General features: G+C 30.3%; 1 protein-coding gene across 7 annotated transcripts in view; it reads right to left on the reverse strand.

Annotated features, from left to right (window-relative positions):
- The window catches only part of LOC102671460 (AT-rich interactive domain-containing protein 5B-like), a 106,117-nt gene that overhangs the window by 30,802 nt on the left and 68,655 nt on the right, over positions 1–6,660 (reverse strand). For 2 of the 7 annotated variants that reach the window (XM_031514265.1, XM_031514266.1), the window contains exon 4: positions 3,221–3,236. The exons of the other annotated variants lie outside the window; for them this stretch is intronic. The gene's annotated coding sequence lies outside the window, so the exon portion shown is untranslated. Of the gene's footprint in view, positions 1–3,220; positions 3,237–6,660 lie in introns of those variants that run through there. 7 annotated transcript variants of the gene reach the window in all.

The following is a 6,660-nucleotide window of genomic DNA, read 5'->3' on the forward strand; positions in this document are numbered from 1 at the left end:
TACGCGGCATGTATAAGAAAATAAATCAATCTGTATTTAAATTCAACCAATAATTATATTCTGTGTATTTTTCTTTTATTTCTCGTTATAGATATACGTATAGATACGTATAAATATATTTATGATCAAAGATTTTTTTAAAGTAATTTAAAAACTTAAAACTTGTTTTCTGTATGTAAATAATGCCAATTTAAATAAATAATCGTGATTTTTTGTTCGTTTTCTTGTTTTTCCGTGTAATGTTTTATACTTTATGAAAATGTTTGGAATCGCTTATTTAATTATTATTTAATTTAAAGATTCTATGATGTCAATTAGAATTATTAATATTAAATATTTTTTTTCATTCTGATTATTATCTTATTAATTTTTTAAAAAAATTTTCTCTGCTTTTTGAGATTTAACGAATATAAATTATTGTTTCGTTTTATACGCGCAAATATTTTTTATTTAATAAAAAAAATTCAAATTCAGAGGAATTGAAGAAGACCGTTTCCCCGTTTTATTCCCTTTTTATAAAATGGTAAATGTTAATTTCATATATTTCCATTTCGAAAGTAATATTTCTTTCCATTTATAAATATAACGAAATGTAGCTGGAAATATTTTCTTGTTCATTTTTAAATTAAAGTGAATTAAAATATAAAAAAAAAAAAAAAAAAAAAAAAAAAATATTTGAAACTTCTAATTTCCATATCAAATAATTTTCATTTATTTTTATCCGTCTAAAAGAAAAATAAATTTTTTATCAAACGGTTAAAAATGCATGTAATAAAAATAACGAAGAATTAATTTGAAAATGTAATAAATTTTTTATTTACCTGATACGTAAGTATATGTACGTACTTCAGTTAAATCACATTTTATTTTAATCGTAAAAACAATAGTTAAAAATATCATCAAAGTATCAAGTTTTTCGTAGAAAAAAATAAAATAAAAAATTTATCTATAGACAAAAAAAATAAAAAATTTATCTTTTCAACTTATATTTCATATCTTTATAATAATATTTCCTTTTAATAAAAAATATTTCGTAGTAATTATTATAATTATGACAATATTTTACTTTTTTTTGTAACCTTGAAATTGAAATAAAATCTCACGAATATCTTTTCCATAATTTTAATAATAGAAGTGATATGCAAGTGATTCCTTCTTAAATCGATCACTCTTCTTGAAACGAGAAGCTGTTCACTCTCCATTTCTCGTCAGAATTATATCGTTCCCGAAATTTTTCTCAAAGTTCCCGATTCAGCTTCCGTCGCTTTCAAGGCATCCCGGTCGAAATTCGATAACAGTCCCGAAGGGAGGCACTCGAAGTATATCAGGAACAATTTGTCACGTTGCACGGAGTTAGTCGACGAGTGTTAGACGCGATTTATTTTCAAAATGTTTCTCGGAAAGTGGCCTTTCTGGCCTTCCCTAATCGATTCGTATTGTAAAGAATCTAATTTCGAGCAATAATTACGATTAAACTTCAATAATCCATCTGATTTTTCTTTTTTATAAAATTTTGAATAAAAATTAAACAATTAAATATTGAGAAAAAGAATTAAAAAAGAGATCAATGTGAAAATGATAATTTTGACGAGAATTATTTTTATTGAAAACGATTTGAGGTTAAGGAGAAAGAAAAGATGAAAGGGGAGAATGATAAATGGACGAATATAGTGGTGGCTTGCCAACTGTTCCAGTAAATATATCGAAATATCCCTAGCAGTTGAAGATCTTGGAGTAGAAAACAGTCATACATCAATTCCGATTTTTGCATACCATCATTACGTACGTTTATTGTTGTTTCCTTATAGTATAGTATCGTGTTTTTCTGAATAAAATTATATTATTTAACATTAATTAACATTTTAATTAATATTAATATGAATTAATATTGTATTTTACGTAATGATTGATTGTAATTAAAGCGATGTCATGAAAATAAACAGGTATATAATTATACTTTTATCTCAATAAAATATAATGTTAATTTTCTCAATAATCACACATACATACACACACACACACACAAATATAAAATCCTTCACTTTTCTTCCTTCTAATTTGCAACACGTGTTTCACCGAGCCTTTTAATTTTTAGATTTGCTTTGAAACAGAAGTCTAACTTGATCTTCTAAATTGATTACAATTGGAAAAAAAGCAATAACGAGACACCGAAATTTTCCGAGACGCGAAAGATTTGAGATTAGTTTCTGGAAAGAATATTACTAACTTATCACCAGCTCAATTATTAACAAAAATCACTAGATCCAATGTTACATATCTCGTATCGAACTTAAACGGTGGTCATTAAAAATATATCAACTGTTGAGAATCAAGAGTACAATGCCTCGTCACCAATATTCCAATATACAACGGCCAATAAAAAACAGTTTACCCGCCCGATTCGGGATCCCTTACTAATGGAAGAAAACGATACAGACGGGTTAATCGCGTTGTATGCGCAGGGCTTAAGGGTACGTTCACCCGATCGTGAATTCCCCATCGTCCTCAACACTGACCTAACAACAACCGCGTGCACGCGAATTCCACGAGTTTTATTTAGAACATTGAATTATTCTAACGTAGAGATCATGCATGCATGCGCGTGAGAAGATCCATAGAAAGGAGTGAGAGACGGGGAGGGGAGGGGAGAAGGTGAAGGAGGACAGAGAAGATAGAGAAGACGAGGAAACTCGTTCGCTATTTTCTAATAAATTATGCAGGCCAAGTGGACTCTCTACGAGTATCAAATGAAGTGTGCATTATGTACGTTGCAAGTTGAATTTGACGAAAATAACAAAGATAGGAGAGAGACATATATATATATATATATAAATAACGATGCATTTTAATGGAATGAAACATATCTCACGCGAGGTGTATATTCAATCGTTGCAAAAAAAAAAAAAAAATACTAAGAAACAAAGTCGATAATTGGAATAATGATGTGAATACGGGTCATCGTTCACGAGCAATCTGCATAATTCATAAATAACAATAGTGGAAACGAATCAATTATAGGTTTCTACTTTATCGATAAAAATCGTTAATAGCAAAGGGAATCGAATAGGATGGAGAATTATTTCGAATTTTAAGCTTCGAATCGTTTACGCGATCGAAATATGAAAATAATTTATTCGCTATAAATCAAAGGTAATGCAAGTTGGAAAAAATATCTTCGCGAGAAAATATAAAAGAGATATTGGAGAAAATATCTCTCTATTTAGAGAAGTTGGAAAGTTTATGGAAAATCATTGGATATTAATCCACGTTTTAATATTAAAAATAATTTTCTTAAACGAGAAAGGGGAGGGAAATATGAATCTTTTTCGAAATTACAAGATCGAATAATTCGAAATAAAGGGAAAAAGGACGAAATAATGGGAAAAAACCAGAAGGGAGAATATTTTTCACCGAGAGATTAAATCAATTGCGCTCGATCGTTTGTAAATCAGCATAATTAATATTTCAAAAATTCTTCCTCAAAGAGAAAGCGAGGAGATGCAGCGTTCTCGAAATTTTAAAATCGAATTGCTTAAAAAAGGGCTTTGAGTGGTACGTTGAAATGGGACGTCAAGCTTCTCTCCAAGAGTGTGCTCGTAGAAAAGAGAGGGAAATTTAAAAAAGAAAGGAGAAGAAAATTTAAAAAAAAAGAAAGGAGGGGAATATTAAACCACGAAGAAGGAACGAGTGCAAATAAATTTCATCATTCCCGGAACAAACTTTTTCTGACGAGGAGGAGAAGGAGGAGGAGGAGGAGGAGGAGGAAATAAACGAGCATAAAATATTTTCTGACGGAATGCAATGAAATATTCGCAACGTGTATGTTCGATCGCGATGGAATGCATGCAAAACAACACTTTGTTCGCCCTTGTTATTCTCTTTCCCGCCCGTATTTATGCTGTTCAACAATACCACGATGTTTCTATCTTCCTTTTTTTTTTCGTCTCTCCTTCTTTACACCTTTCCTCGCCATCCCTCTCCAACCCGTTCCTCGATCATTAAAGGTTTTCGACTCGTGTGTGTTGCGCTTCAATCGGACCATTCGGTGTCGACGAAAGAATTAGAGACACAATTTTTTGGAAGTTGAAAGAAAAAAATGACGTCTCTCCCTTCTTCTCTATTCTATAAAATAAAAATTTCGTTGAAATTTACGCTCGATTGTGAAAAATGATTAATTAATTGGAAATTACTTTCCCAAGTTTTATTTCAATTATTTCCCCATTTCATTTGTTCAATTTAATTTAACATTAATTTCTCATTGGATCATAATCTATTCTAACTTTCGTTTCACAACGAAATCTGATAACCCAAAGTCCACGTTTGTTAATTAAGTAAAACCCACGCTTATTAATTCAGCGCAGCTCCATCTTGAATACACCTGTATAACGATTCATCTGTGTGGCTCGTGTTATTAGTATTATATTAGTAATAATATAAACTTTTATAACGTATTATAATATATTTAAATAATATTCGCATTTATTTGTTCGTTGCTCGCGTCGCGGATCCACCGTCAACGGAATTTAATTAAATTAAATATGCAAAGGGAAAATAATATTTATGAAATAAAATATGTAATAATGCCACTAAAATTAATGTACGTATTTATCTTGAATTACAGTGGGAAAACTTCACGAGGATTTCTACGAATTACACGAAGGAAGAAAAAAAAGATAAAAACCAACCTTTGAAATGGGAGTAGAAAAGTTCATATTCTCTTAATTTACTCGCATGGAAAAGAAACAAAAGAAAAAAAAAAAAAGAGGGAAGAAAGATAAAAAAAAAAAAAAAAAAAAAAAAAAAAAAAAGGGGGAAGAAAAAAAAAAAAAAAAAATAAAATAAAATAAAATAAAATCGGGGGGAAAAAATGGCGAAAGAATTTTTTTTTTTTTTGCAAAAACAGAAAAAAAGCTTCGAAGTTTTGATAGAGATATCTACGCCCAACATTTTGCATAGTGAATAATAGCATCCCGTACATATATCGAACAAAAAAAGAAAAAAAAAAAAAAAAAAAAAAAGAGGGAAGAAAGATAAAAAAAAAAAATAAAATAAAATAAAATAAAATCGGGAGGAAAAAATGGCGAAAGAATTTTTTTTTTTTTTGCAAAAACAGAAAAAAAGCTTCGAAGTTTTGATGGAAATATCTACGCCCAACATTTTGCATAGTGAATAATAACATCCCGAACATATATCGAACAAAAAAAGAAAGAAAAAAAAAAAAAAAAGAAAGAAAAAAAAATGGATAAAAATAGCGCGTAGCAAAGAAACATTTCAATATTTGGTATTAAAATAATATATGCGACAAAGTGTGTCTAACAAAGCAACGCCATCTATCACCATTCTCCTCGTACTTCATTTTCAATACTTTATACGCGAACAAGTCGAGAAATTCTCGAGTAATTGCCTTTCTCATTTAGAGGCTGCTGTAAGAAAATCGAATCAAAATTGGATGGCTGAAATGAAATGAAATTTATTTAGAGGGAAGGGGAGGAGAGAAGGGTGGAAAGCTGGATGAAAGGGTGCAAAATTTCGTCAAATCTATTTCGATGACGTGTTTTCTGATTGGTTGCAACGAAATATCATTCCCCAAATCATATCTTCCTTTTGTTCCTCCTATTATCCCATCTGTCCGCAATTTTTCTTTCCAATAGGGAAGGAAACGTTTTAAAACAAGAAGAGGGCAAAGTATCTCCGTCCTTATCTATGAAGAAATATTATATCCGTATTCCCACCAATTTTTCTTTTCTTCTAATTAATCTAGAAACGATTAAAATCGATCAATCTCGACGGTGTGAAAATATTATGCCAATGACTTATCATGAATCGACTGTGCCACGTATAATTGACATGATTGATGAACACGATCGAATTAAAAGGCTCCATTCATCTTGACTATCGAACACCAATGTTTACCCGACAACTGTACCAACTCCCCCTCCTAATTTATTCCAAAGCACAGATGGGATTATAAGATAATCGATTCTTGGCCAGTTCTCTGAATTGTCTTTCGAAAGTGTAGACAAAATAACAGTATACAATTTTATTGTCTTGACTTTAGATATCCCTAGATATTTCCTTACGAAATTTCATCCTAATTTGCATGCGTTTTAAGCAATTTCAATTTCTACCATCTTTTTGACAAAATTATTTGACAAAAGATTCGTTTGTACGTTATGAAATAAATAATTTCAATAATATTCAATAAAATATATACAGAAAGAATTATATTTGAATAACAACGAAAACTTTTAATCATATTGAAGTAATTGACGTTCAACTTATCGACATCTCGAGAGTAAATCGATTCAAAGTAGTGGAAAGTACAAGCGAGCATCGAAAACGAAATCGAAAGATTTATCGTGATGAATACGTAATGCGATAAAAGAAAAAACACCGAGGGAATGTGTATACATGATTATAAATGAATTTTTTTTTATCGTGTACAGACACGAAAAACAGGCCACCTGAATATCTCGGCCCCTTACTGATAAATTATTTTGCAGTTGACCTTCAGTGACCTTGATCTTGAACCATAGGTCGTTGTACGCGTTTTTAAAACGCTCTACTATGTGATACGCGAATATATCGTCCCATTTAAAAAAACAAAGTTGACACGTTCATATATCAAAAAAAAAAAAAGAAGAAGAAAAAAAAAAACTA

This window comes from Apis dorsata, unplaced genomic scaffold (assembly GCF_000469605.1).
Source record: "Apis dorsata unplaced genomic scaffold, Apis dorsata 1.3 scaffold_946, whole genome shotgun sequence".
Classification (NCBI taxonomy): domain Eukaryota; kingdom Metazoa; phylum Arthropoda; class Insecta; order Hymenoptera; family Apidae; genus Apis; species Apis dorsata.